A 14,394-nucleotide genomic window follows, 5' to 3' on the forward strand; every position below is an offset into this window, starting at 1 on the left:
GAAGAATTGATGCTTTTGAACTGTGGTGTTGGAGAAGACTCTTGAGAGTCCCTTGGACTGCAAGGAGATCCAACCAGTCCATTCTGAAGGAGATCAGCCCTGGGATTTCTTTGGAAGGAATGACGCTAAAGCTGAAACTCCAGTACTTTGGCTACCTCATGCGAGGAGTTGACTCATTGGAAAAGATTCTGAGGCTGGGAGGGATTGGCAGGAGGAGAAGGGGACGACAGAGGATGAGATGGCTGGATGGCATCACTGACTGGATGGACGTGAGTCTGAGTGAACTCCGGGAGTTGGTGATGGACAGGGAGGCCTGGCGTGCTGCGATTCATGGGGTCGCAAAGAGTCGGACATGACTGAGCGACTGAACTGAACTGAAGTGAACTGAATGATTGATCACAAGTCACAGTATCATGTCAGTTTTGAAAACAGTAACCTCAAACATTTTTCTACAAGTTTAGAATTTAAGTGGAAATAGGGGATAACACTAACTGGGGATAACTAATAGGGGATAACTAACTAACTGGGGATAACATTTGGAGTGGTCATAGAACCAGTTGTACTGATGGAAATTTGTCAAATGATCCTGCGAACTCCAGTTCCTTTAGATAAATATGTTTGAAGCCTTGTTTTTTCAAGAATGGTCAGATGATTATTTCTTTAGCTCTTTGGTAGAAGGGTGTAGGTTGTAAGCCTTCCACATAAAAATACTATACAAATAAAAAAAAATCTCTGAAAAGCAAAACAAAGACACGAATATGTCTCTGAGAATTCTGTAAAATATCAGGAGTAAACAATCCCTTCACAGAGACACTGGATTGGACCATGTAAACAGGCATGATTAGTTATCTTTGTTTAGGGCTGTTTTCTGTAGAACCTTATTCTAGAAACAAAAATTTCAAGTAAAATATGACACATTTGCTCTGTTTACTATTCCTTAAGGCATTTCAAGTCCAGCTATGATTTGACAAATTTTAAGACTTCACAAATAGATTTCTTTGTGGGACTCTGAGAATTCAAATGTTGTCAAAAGCTTCACTGGGATAAAGCTGTTTTTCAATTCACTAGTGATGTGACACAGGAATGAAACATGCCTTGTTTTGCTGGCAGTCATTTTATATATTCAGTAGAAGCTGCATTTAGTACACGTGCTGCAGTGCAGTTTAAATTTCCATGTGCATAGCCTGGGAAGTACGTGTCCCTTCCATATTGGGATGAATACATTTTAGCTCAAGGATAAAGCAACATTTTCACTTCCTTCTCTTACCTATTTTGTGTCATGTCACTGTTATAGTCAACACAGGCCAATTTTTTTATAAGGAAAAAAAAAAGCAATTCAGGCATGGAATTTTTCAGGAAGGTGAAAAAGAATATGTGACTGAATCCACTCATGCATGAGGCTAGAAAGTGACCACAATACTAAATGCAAGCAATTCCAGGATGTACTTTCTCACCCTGCTTTCATCTGAAGGAAAACTGACCACCTGGATGCCCTTCTAACTATAACCTCACAGCTCATTCCCATTATGATGAGGCAGAACCCTGGCACTTGGAGGATGGTGAGACTCTAAGAGCTTGGCTTCCATGCTTATCTGGTAAACAAATCAAATGGAGTTCAGTTTTGAGATCATTGGGAACCCTTGGAATCATTTCACCCGTTTATCTTCCATGCATGGTGTGTTTTGGTTATTTATTACATTATAGGTGGGAGCCACTTGACCTCCTTTCAGGAGTGTAAATATGTTCACACACACACACACACACACACACACACACACACACACAAATAGTTGCATTTATATAACATAGCTGCATTTGAATCCAGCAGGAGAGCAGGCCCAAGGAAGTGCAGCCAAAATAACTTTTTCAGTTAGAATTCTTATATTTTGATAAGAATTTTAAAACATTTTTCAATTATGGTAAAATAAATGACAACATAAAATTTACCTCTTAATCATTTTTAAGTATATTATAGCTCAGTGGCATTAAGTACATTCACATTGGTGGGTAACCAACGCCATTTGCTAATCATTTTTTTGTTTGCTACTTTTTTTTGTTATTTGTAGTTGATGTCATTTTTCTTTAAACCTTTAAGGACTTGGGTCTTTTTTTTTAGGAAGTTTGCCAAAGGAAGTATCTTCAAGAAAACACAGAGATCGGGACTTCCCTGGTGGTCCAGTGGTTAAGGCCCTCTGCTTCCAATGCAGGGGGTCTGGGTTCCATCCCTGGTAGCAGATGCAGCCAAAAAAGAAAAAGAAAATGAAAAGATGGTGTGCAAATTCTGGGTTGCAATGTGTGCGATCTTGGATCCATAAAGAGGATCCCACTGAACCATCAACAGAGTTAATGTTCTAAGTTGTTTTCCAGAAACAGTGAAAATTTTGATTAATTCCCATTGGGACTAGTAGCATGAGTTCTTTAAATGGTCCGCTGGAATTTGGGGCTTTCAGTTGCTGCCATTATGGGACAAAATCCAGCCCTTCTCCGAAAACCCATTGGGAGACCTTTGCACCAGGGCACTCGGAATGGTTGTGAGTGAGTTGCCGTCTTTGCTAGAAAGATGCTGAGGGAAGTCTTATTGGTCCAGTCTTCAATAGATGGCTGTGAGTGCCTTCTCCCAAAAGCTGAGGGTTAAAGGAAGGCAAATTGTCTTTGGGGAAAGGGGTTGTGGCGAGGGGGAGAGTTGTATTTAGCATCGAGACTGCTTGAGTGATTTGTCACCCCCTTCCCATGGGATAACAGGAGTCTAGAAAGAGCAGACTGCAGATTAAAGCAGGTTTTCCAGATTAGCTTAGGAGTCAGTCTTTACTGAAAAAAAAAAAAAAATGGAGAAAGGGTGATGGGAGAGGGGGAAAGAGAGAGAGAAGGGGGCCCTGTTCTTCCCATAAAGAGCACAGCCCACTCCCCAAGCAATAGCCAGACAAGGGTTTTAATACCACGTGAAATCACAGAGCCTAGAGCTATACAGAAGTGTAGAGGTGGTTGCTAAGGCCTGGGAGACGTTGCTAAGGCTTTCTCTCTTTTTGAAGCCGTAAAGGAGGAGAAGGAGGCCTCATAATGCTGGGGGATTAGTGAGCAAAGTACCAAGCTCTGGCTCACAGCCGAGATGCTTGAGTGGTAACGTACACACGTCCCTGGAGGGAGCAGGAAAAAGATTCACATCATGTAGTTTGTCGAATGACTTAAAAAAACCCTTCGATGGTTTCTAGCTGCTTCAGAAATAAAATTCAAATTCTCAATCGTGGCCTCTGGGATGAGCAGGAGTGGCTCTAACCTTCCTCCAACCTCCTCCCTCTCCTCTCTGAGCGCCTGGAGAGCCTCGTGTTCACCCTGCCTGCTGTCCCCCACCCCTGCCGCTCCCACCCAGTACCTCTGCCACTTTTTCTCCAGTACCAGCTCTCCTGCTGCCTTGCCCCGGGTGGGGAGCTGTACCACCGACATCCTTGCTCTGGGCTTGTCACCTCTCCCAGAAGGTTCCCCTCCCCCCAGTGAAAGTGTTAGTTGCTCGGTTGTGTCTGACTTTTTGTGACCCCATGGACTGTATCCAGCCAGGCTCCTCTGTCCATGGGATTTCCCAGGCAAGAATACTGGAGCGGGTTGCCATTTCCTTCTCCAGGGGATCTTCCCGACCCAGGGATCAAACCTAGCTCTCCTGCATTGCAGGCAGACTCTTTATCATCTGAGCCACCAGGGAAGCCTTACTCTCTCATCTCAGCATTTGGTACAACCTGGAATTATTTGGTTTCTTCATTAGTTTGCTTGTTTATTTTTCCCTCTTAGAATAGTTATCCATATCCAACAAGGATCTACTGTAGAGCACAGGGAACTCTGCTCAGTGTTATGTGGCAGCCTGGATGGGAGGGGAGTTTGGGGGAGAATGGATACATGTATTTGTATAGCTGAGTCCTTTACCTGTTCACCTGAAACTATCCCAACATTTTAATCAGCTATACCTCAATACAAAATAAAAAGTATTTTTTTTTAAAAGAATAGTTATCCATTCATATGGTTATCCTCTCAAGCAATATTTGTTGAGCCTAACTTGTGCCTAGAACAATACTAGCTTTTAGGGTTTATCAGGGAACAAAACAAAGATTCCCCCCCTCAGGGACCCTGCAGGAGATAAAGGACCACAAGAAATCAGGAAAGCACCTCGTGCGTGTATCAGATGGTGATGTTTGCTGTGGACATTATTAATGCCAGGGAGGCCAGTGCCCAGGGTTGGGGAGGGGCCCCCTTTTGAGTAGAATCTGTACTATTTCAGGCCTGGTATGCAGCCCTGGGTAGCTGTTCCACACGTGTGGATGGGAGCCAGGGAAAGGGAAGAAAAAGCAACATCAACCTGAGAGTCTTTTAAAATTGCTATCACACCTATAATCATGGTCCTATCCTAAAGTACGCTAGAGGGAAATTTATTGAAAAGCAAGACCTTAAACTTATGGCTTTTAAATTCCCTCTCTGCGCCAGAAAGACAATGATCTGTGTGCTGTTTCTCTGCTTTAGCGCAGTGTTTCCTTGGTTTTGTGACAGCACTGATTGGAAATGGCAACCCACTCCAGTATTCTTGCCTGGAGAATCCCACGGACAAAGGAGCCTGGCGGGATACAGTCCATGGGCTCGCAAGAGTCAGACACGCTGAGCGACTAAACCGCCATCACCCACATTGATTGCAAAGCTTGCCAGACAATATATTAATGTTAAATATTCATGTCAAATCTAAGATGCATCTTGAGTTAAGACCCGTTAAAATGTTGGAAAATGTTCATCTTTTAATCAAGGAACTCTTTTAATTATACCTCTACAGGTGATCAGTGGGGAAACCATGATTTTAATTTGGATTTTGGCCAAAGCATTTGCCTTGTAATTCAATCCACCAGAAACTCTTGTTGCCTGCAGGCAGTAAATAGTCATTACAGGAAAAAGTGCTTAAGGAGGGAGAGACAGCCTTGGTGGTTCATATGAAAACCCAGAGACATGCTAGCAGCAGATGGTGAAGTTCCTGGGTACTATAAATCAGAGGTATGCAGGAACCCCGCCATTAGAACATAAAGTGAAGTTTTCTTGTGGAAGAGAGTTTTAGATATTAAATTACAGAGTGGAACTTACTGAGAGTGATGCCCGTTATAGAAAAACCCAAGTTTATTTTGCATCTAAAATGTCCTATTTGTATTTAAAACCAGTGTAATAATCTCCAGAAATGTGTGGGATAGATAAGCCAATAGCTTTGACTCTCTTTCCCTGCCAATTGCCACACTAACAAGGAAGTGATAAAATTTGCTGTTGGAATAACACGTCCTGCTGAACAAGAAGTGAATGGACCACAAAATGTATCCAGTGATGGTTGTTTAGAGTGGAAACTTCTTACCATCATCTTTAGGAGGATCTGCACACTGTTTGTGTCTCCTGCCAGTTGGTTGCACTGAATGTTGCTTTTCACAGGCACTGGGATTGGTCTAGAAGTCTTTAACCATAATGGAATTCAGCTAGGATATTCCACGGACTTCTTAATGATTCATGTTAAATAGAGAAGGCTATTAATCATTCAGTTAATCCCTCTCTGTGGTAAAATGGTCTTTGGATCCTTCAGTCCAGGTCAGTTCAGTCATTCAGTGGTGTCTGACTCTTTGTGACGCCATGAACCGCAGCACACCAGGCCTCCCTGTCCATCACCAACTCCCAGACTCCACCCAAACCCACGTCCATTGTGTCGGTGATGCCATCCAGCCATCTCATCCTCTGTCGTCCCCTTCTCCTCCTGCTCTAAATCTTTCCCAGCATCAGGGTCTTTTCAAATGAGTCAGCTCTTCGCATCAGGTGGCCAAAGTATTGGAGTTTCAGCTTCAGGATCAGTCCTTCCAATGAACACCCAGGACTGATCTCCTTTAGGATGGACTGGTTGGATCTCCTTGCAGTCCAAGGAACTCTCAAGAGTCTTCTCCAACACCACAGTTCAAAACCATCAATTCTTCGGCGCACAGCTTTCTTTACAGTCCAACTCTCACATCCATACATGACCACTGGAAAAATGATAGCCTTGACTAGACGGACCTTTGTTGGCAAAGTAATGTCTCTGCTTTTGAATATCCTATCTAGGTTGGTCATAACTTTCCTTCCAAGGAGTAAGCGTCTTTAATTTCATGGCTGCAATCACCATCTGCAGTGATTTTGGAGCCCAGAAAAATAAAATCAGCCACTGTTTCCCCTGTTTCCCCATCTATTTCCCATGAAGTGATGGGACCGGATGCCATATGTCTACCAAAAAAATACACAACGTGAGAGCTGCAAGTTAAGTTTTTTGGGGGACAATGTGAGGACTGCCACCTGGGAGATAACACCTCTGAGAGCTCTGAGAAACTGTTCCACAGAGGCAGGGGGAAGGACAGTATAGATGTGATTTTGGTAAAGGGGGAGTACGTGTAATCAAGCGCACATTTTTTTGAGAAAGTTTCTGCTGGTCTCGTGGAGGTCAGCAGCTTCAGTGACACACGATTTAATCCTTGCTGAGGTAGGTGGCCAATTTCTGTTTAACATTCATACATTTTAGCTAGACTTTTTTAGACATAATTAGCAAATAATTAGACATTATTAGCAAACAAATGGGCTTCCCTGGTGGCTCAGAGGGTAAAGCATTTGCCTGTGATGCGAGATCCCCTGGAAAAGGAAATGGCAACCCACTCCAGTATTTTTGTCTGGAGAATCTCATGGACAGAGGAGCCTGGTGGGCTACAGTCCAAGGGGTCGCAAAGAGTTGGACACAACTGAGCGACTACACTTAGCAAACAAATGATAACTCATTTTTGTTTTAAGAATCATTCATGTATAGCCTAAGTTTCAAGAATGGATTTCTGAATTTAATATTATTATTTGCAGCAAGACTTCTGATCTAAGGGTCTGACCTAACGGTCCTCAAAAGTGACCAGAGATACCCTTCTGCCAACTTTACAGGCTGAAAGGAGCATTCAAATTTCCACACCTACCCAGCCAGTCCATAATGTTTTAATAACTTAGGCGGTGGTCAGAAATCATTTGTGATATGTCCAAAATATTTTATTGCTAAGTCGAAATAGGATCATACTTTTCACAGCCTTCCAGGCCAGCTTGAGGCCATCGACTGCTTCTCGCAGGTGCAATCTCACACCTGTGCTCACCTGAGCTCACCTGTGCTCACCTGCCCTGGGCCTGCTGGAAGCTGCAATGCAGGATGCCAGGAGGGGCCCCCTCTGTGTTTGCCCCTGTGAGGTCCAGAGTCTGGGGGATGTGGGATGGAGCCCAGCCTCTATTTCCTGCAGAAGACAGTTCTAAGATGCAGCTCTCAAAGCTCCTCAGAAGCTCTGGGCTTCACAGGACATCAGCAGCCATAGCAGAGGCCCTTGGAGGACACATTCTTGCGTTTACACCCCCTCCTTCTCTGTTTGGTATCCCCTTGTGCCACATGCCTTCCTGAGAAACAAATACCCCACACACAAGCCTCTGCCCCAGGCTCTGCGTGTGGAGGAACCCAGAGGGCACAGCGTTATTTAGTCTGCATCTTTCTACAGGAACAAATATTTCATTTTCTGTTCAAAGCCAAAACGGATGCAGTCCTGATAGAAAATCACTAGGCCAATATATATAGCCTGGGAAGAGTTAAGAGCAGCCTTAAGAATCAGAACATAGAGGCCCAGAGGCTGGCCCAGCCCTCGTTCGTCTGGTGACTGTGCACCAGACATCTGGCAGCAGCAGGTTCTCTGCCGTGGTGAGCGCACAGGGGAGCAAGGGGCTGCAGCCTTGGCTGCCATCCAGGGGCATCTCCATGCAGGACACACGTATTGGATGGAGAGTCAGAACCAAGACTAGAGTTTCACTCCTAGGTTATGTGATCTTATTATTGTTACTGGTGTTAGATACCCTACTCAAACAGAATGATGGTTCCTATCTCATAACACGGAGAGCAGTCATCCTGTTCTGTTCGTGTAAGGTCCTAGTGTGAGGCTGAGAAGCTGTGTTAACATTCCTGTGTTAACCCTTCAGGCCCCACATCCCTTCCAGCTGTCCTCATCATGATGGTCCGTCCCACCTCTCAGCCCGTGAGGTGAAGCCGTGGACTGGGCTGGGTGGACATTTCGATGGAAGCCAGTAGGTGGTGCTGAGATAGCATGGGACCCTGGGCTAAATTCAAGTTTAGCACTTCCTTGGAGAAGGCAATGGCATCCCACTCCAGTACCCTTGCCTGGAAAATCCCATGGACGGAGGAGCCTGGTGGGCTGCAGTCCAAGGGGTCGCTAAGAGTCAGACACAACTGAGCGACTTCACTTTCACTTTTCACTTTCCACTTTCATGCATTGGAGAAGGAAATGGCAACCCACTCCAGTGTTCTTGCCTGGAGAATCCCAGGGATGGGGGAGCCTGGTGGGCTGCCATCTATGGGGTCGCTCAGAGTTGGACATGACTGAAGCAACTTAGCAGCAGCAGCATGTAGCGGAAATGAAACGTGAATCTTTCCTCAAACGTTGAGCATGGAGTGGATTTTGTAACCCTTGGCATTTTGCAATCAAAATCTCCAGGTCATTTGTCTTGAACTCATTTCTGGCTTGAATCATCCCAAAAGTTCAACATAGTTTCCATGTTCTTTGATAACCTACTAAGCCAGAGGTCTTACTCACCTCTGCGTGGTCCAGACCTAGCAACCTAGTTGGAGCTTAGAAATGCGTCTGAAATGAACACAGCATCCACACAGATGAATCACTTGTAGATGAGTCAGGCAAGGCGCTCAGGGGCAAGTGGCTTCTTCAAGGCCAATCCAGCAGCCTGAACTAGCTCCTGACCTGGCTCAGGGCCCTGATGTCCCTTCTGTTGTCCATCTACCTGGATGCCAACTCCAAGAAGCACTGGATTATTTTTTTTTTCAAACTCTAAACTTTTTATTTTGTTTTGGGGTTGAGCCAATTAATGGAGCTTCCCTGGTGGCTCAGAGGTTAAAGCGTCTGCCTCCAATGCGGGAGACCCAGGTTCGATCCCTGCGTCGGGAAGATCCTCTGGAGAAGGAAATGGCAACCCACTCCAGTATTCTTGCCTGGAGAATCCCATGGACAGAGGAGCCTGGTGGGCTAGAGGCCATAGGGTCACAAAGAGTCAGACATGACTTAGTGATTAAATAGCAACAATAACAAGAATAAAGCCAATTGAAAGTGTTGTGGGAATTTCAGGTGAACAGGGAAGGGTCTCAGCCATACATATACATGTATCCATTCTCCCCCAAATCCCATTTCCATCCAGGCTGGTATGTAACATTGAGTAGAGTTCCCTGTGCTATCCAGTAAGTCCTTGTTGGTGATCCATTTTGAGTAGAGCCCTGTGAACATGTCCATCTCAAACTCCCTAACTAGCCCATCCCCTTGGCAACCACAAGTTCATTTTCTAAGTCTGTGAGTCTCTTATGGAAGAAGCACTGGATTATTCTCTATATTTTATTATTGCTTACAAAACAGTTTTTAGCATATGCATTTAACATACAAATCGATGAGAAATTTTGATTCCATCTACAGAGAAATTCAACTCTGAGGCATAACTGTTTATTAATATGTATATGCCATATTTAATTAAAAAAGAAATCTTCACGTCAAGGTTCAAAAACTTCAATTTCCATCTAGTTCAGATTATTCAGTGAGGCATCATTACACACAGCAGGGGAATTGTATGACAGTAAAACTTCATTTATCCAAAATTAGTGGGGGTACAAGAAGCCGACTTCACTGTACTATACAAGAAGCCAATTCAAAATGTGAAGTCACCGAATTCTCCTTTTACAGCCCTCAAAATATTTTTGGAAAATGCTTACCATCTGGATGGATAATTTCTTAAATGTAGTATCAATGTCTCATCAGGAAAAATACGGCATGTAATCTAAGTGATCCTTTGTGGCTGAGGGTCCCCACTGTGCAATGATACCTTTGGGCCAAAAGGGGGTCTGCTTGACCACCGAGTCGGACTGACCAGAGTGACTCTGGGTTCTCCTCTCATGCCAGTCTTTATTTCTCCCTCCTTGGGCTTCTCTTCTTTTCTTTACTCTCACACTGTCTACTTCTCCCTGCCCTGACTTCTTCCCACCCCTGTCTCCAGTGGATTTCTTCACCTTGTCCACAGTCACCCAAAGCCACACGCACACAAGTACTTCCAATTGATTGTGGGCTGGATAATTCAGTTCAGTTCAGCCACTCAGTCATGTCCAACTCTTTGCGATCCCATAGACTGCAGCACACCAGGCCTCCCTGTCCATCACCAACTCCTGGAGTTTACCCAAACTCATGCCCATTGAGTCAGTGATGCCATCCAACCATCTCATCCTCTGTTGTCCCCTTCTCCCGCCTTCAATCTTTTCCAGCATCAGGGTCTTTTCAAATGAGTCAGTTCTTCACATCAGGTAACCAAAGTATTGGAGTTTCAGCTTCAGCATCAGTCCTTCCAATGAATATTCAGGACTGATTTCCTTTAGGATTGACTAGTTGGATCTCCTTGAAGTTCAAGAGACTCTCAAGAGTCTTCTCCAACACCACAGTTCAAAACCATCAATTCTTTGGCGCTCAGCCTTCTCTCTGGTCCAACTCTCATATCCATACCTGACTACTGGAAAAACCATAGCTTTGACTATATGGACCTTTGTTGGCAAAGCAATGTCTCTCCTTTTTAATATGCTGTCTAGGTTTGTCATAGCTTTTCTTCCAAGGAGCAAATGTCTTTTAATTTCAAGGCTGCAGTCACCATGTGCAGTGATTTTGGAGTTCAAGAAAATAAAGTCTGCCACTGTTTCCATTGTTTCCCCATCTATTTGTCATGAAGTGATGGGACTGGATGCCATGATGTTCGTTTTTTGAATGTTGAGTTTTAAGCCAGCTTTTTCACTCTCCTCTTTCATTTTCATCAAGAGGTTCTTTAGTTCCTACTTGCTTTCTGCCATAAGACTGGAAAATAATTGTCTGTAAAACTAGAAGAGCTGGCTCATTAGAAAAGACCCTGCTGCTGGGAAATATTGAAGGCAAAAGGAGAAAAGGGTGGCAGAGGATGAGATGGCTAGATGGCATCATTGACCTAATGGACATGAATTTGAGGAAACTCTGGGAGACAGTGGAGGACAGAGGAGCCTGGTGTGCTGCAGTCCATGGGGTCACAAAGAGTTGGACACAACTAAGCAATTAAACAGCAGCAGCAGCAGCAAGTGCTTGCCTAAGCATTTGTAAAGGGCATCACAGCAGTGGTAGAGGCAATTGAAATGCCAGCAAAGACTATGAGTTTTAAGCCCAGAAAAAAAAGAAATTTTGTGATTTTTCAAGAAAAGAAACAAAGCAATATTTACTTGCCACCGTTCAGGAGAAAAGCCAGTATTTCGGGGGTAGCTATCTCTGGGGCTGCCATCTTTGAGAAGGGGCTGGGAGTCAAGGTTGCTGGCTGAAGACAGGACATTCTGAAAGCATCCAGACTTTCAGGAACATGAGTGTATGTGTGGCCCGACTCCAGACACCTTCCCTCTGAGTAGGACTTCTCTTTGTCTAAAGACCGATTTGGCTGTCATGTAATTACTAGCCTTTTTCTATTGATTGTGGAACCACGTCTAGTCTTCCTCATTACAGGTCATGTCACATCCCTGACTTAATTGCAAAAATTTCTATTGTGAAAAAAAAAAAAAACCCTATTATTAAAGATACTATTCAGCCAAATAGGCTAAACTCAATATTGTCTATACTGCCCTTACTTTTAAATTCTCTGGAGAATATAAAAGTCTTTGAAAGAACATGATTCTAATACCATATACTTAGCTTCTCTGGTCCTTCACTGGCTGGTTCTCATCCAACCCCTCCTTCAGCTCTTTGTTTTGCTTTGGCGTCTCTGTTCTCCCTGCCTCTGCCCCTTGAATGGGGAGGCTCTCCACGTGCGGCCCCTGGCCCTCTGTCTTCCTTGCCCATGACCTCTGGAATGTTCCTCCACACTCAAGTCTCTACCGACCACCCGTGCACAAAACTCCCAAAGGCACAGTGTATGCCAGGCACACTGGCTCACCATCAATTCAAGGTCACCCCAATTGTCTCAGGCACCCAGCCCCCAACTCTGAACTAATTTTTGACTCTGTCAGCTCTTTCAATAGCATGTCAGGGAAAAAAAAAAAAATATATATATATATATATCTCGCGTCAATTTCCCCTTCAAAAGGTCTACAAATCCTGCCCCTTTCTCTTTATTCTTCCTTACATCTGGGCCCCCATAGGAGTCTCTGGGTAACTTTGCTTGCCTTTCGAATGAGTTCTCTGACTTCAGTTTCATCCCACTTGAATAACAGAGTCACAGATGCAGAAAACCAACTTTAACTACCAGGGAGGAAAGCGGGGAGGGGGAGAGAGTAGGGGGAGGGGCAGGATAAACTGGAGATTGGGATTGATATAGACACACTACTATACATAGAATAGATAAATAATAAGAACCCACCCATAGCACAAGGAACTCTACCTAATACTCTGTAATGCACTATATGGGAATAGAATCTAAAAAAGAGTGGATATATATATAAAACTGATTCACTTTGCTGTACACCGGGAACTAACATAGAATTTTTTAAAATAATTTTATTTGTTTATTTATTTTTGTCTGTGCTTGGTCTGCATTGCTGCGAGGGCTTTTCTCTAGTTTAGGAAAGCTGGAGTTACCCTTCGTTTCAGCGCGAGGGCTTTTCATTGCAGTGCAAGGGCTTGTTGCAGACCACGGGCTCTAGGAGCATGCAGGCTGCAGCAATTGCAGCTCTGGGGCTCTAGAGCACAGGCTCAGTAGTTGTGGTGCCTGGGCTTAGTTGCTCCTTGGCATGTGGTGTCTTCCCAGACCAGGGACTGAACTTCTGCACTGGCTGGTGGATTGTTCACCACTGAGCCACCAGGGAAGCCCTAACACAAGATTGTAAATCAACTATACTCCAATAAAAATTAATAAAATTTTTAAAAAATATACTCCTTTAATTATATTACTTTCCTCCTTAAAAATCACCATTGGTTCCTTTAGGTTTACTAAGTAGGTTCCTTTTCATTTAGTTCCAATGTTGAGTGTGTCTCCATCTGCCTGCCCTGCCAGGCTGTCTCTCATAGGTGGGAATGGGCTCCAGAGACAACAGAGGGACAGTCATACCTGCCTCAGGGGATGTCCTGGAAATTAAATAAGATTTACAGCTTCAAGAACAGAACCTGAAAAGATGGCGGATGCTAAAGAAACACGCTCCACTTCCCACCCGATTGTTTCTCCATGAGATTGTAAGCAGACGAATGATTGACACTGAAGTGAACCAGGCAGGACACTTGGGAAATGCATTTGCTGAATGCATATACGAGGCTGGGGATGTTTACTAGAGTGAGTATTTTGGAAATGGCTCTGTTTCAGAGATGACAAGTTCCACGTGAAGAGGGCAAGGGGGAAGGTCACTGGTGAAGAAGTTTGTGATCCACAGAGACAGTCCTTCAGTGGTGAGACTGTTGCTGCCTGAACCCAGGAATCAGTATGATCATCACTAGCTGCAGGGTTACCAGGTGTCCTGAGGTTCCTAAAGTGATGTAGTGGGAGGTCTATAACATTGCAATGATCCATGCTAGCTGACAGTTCTTACATTCCTTCCATGAAGTCTTTAGACAGAATTTCTTATAGATATAACTTAGATACAATGTCCAGGAAACACAGGTGAGGCAATGGTGCAATGGGGGGCTCAGATCTCCCGCTGCAGGTGGTGTAGTTGACAGAAGACCCACCCGCACTCCCCACCCACCAACAGCTAGGCACACCTGGGCGCTTGGTGCAAGCCATTCCTGTGAGATGCACACTTGTGGCTGAGGGTCATCATCAGCTCAGCTGGAACTTTCCTGGAAGTGCACTGTGATGATACTGTCCAATTTCTTCTTTCCCTTCTTCCTTCACAAGGTTCAGACCTGCATCTGGGCTGAGGGTTCACCACCTTCCTCTGCTGCCTCCCATTTAGAATTCAAATGCATGTGTGCTCAGTCATTCAGTCATGTCTGACTCTGCAACCCCATGGACTGTGGCCCACGTGTAGCCCATCTGTCCATGGGATATCCCAGGCAAGAATACTGGAGTGGGTTGCCATTCCCTTTTCCGGAGATCTTTCCGACCCAGGGATACAACCTGGGTTGCCTGCAGGTGGATTCTTTACCATCTGAACCACAAAGGAAGCCTCAAATGTCAATATTTTGCCCATTGAATCCCATTCTGACATCTGATGCCAGAAGCTGTTCAAGAAAATGGACAGGAAGATTGGGCTTGGAGTCTGCTCAGTATCTCCCAGTGGACAAAGAGAATGTCATCCTGAGTATTATGGGAGGTGAAGGTAGTTCCTGCTGCAAAGAAAGACCCAGTCGCTAAAGATTTTACTAGTGG

This window comes from Bison bison, unplaced genomic scaffold (assembly GCF_000754665.1).
Source record: "Bison bison bison isolate TAMUID 2011002044 unplaced genomic scaffold, Bison_UMD1.0 scf7180017864453, whole genome shotgun sequence".
Classification (NCBI taxonomy): Eukaryota; Metazoa; Chordata; class Mammalia; order Artiodactyla; family Bovidae; genus Bison; species Bison bison.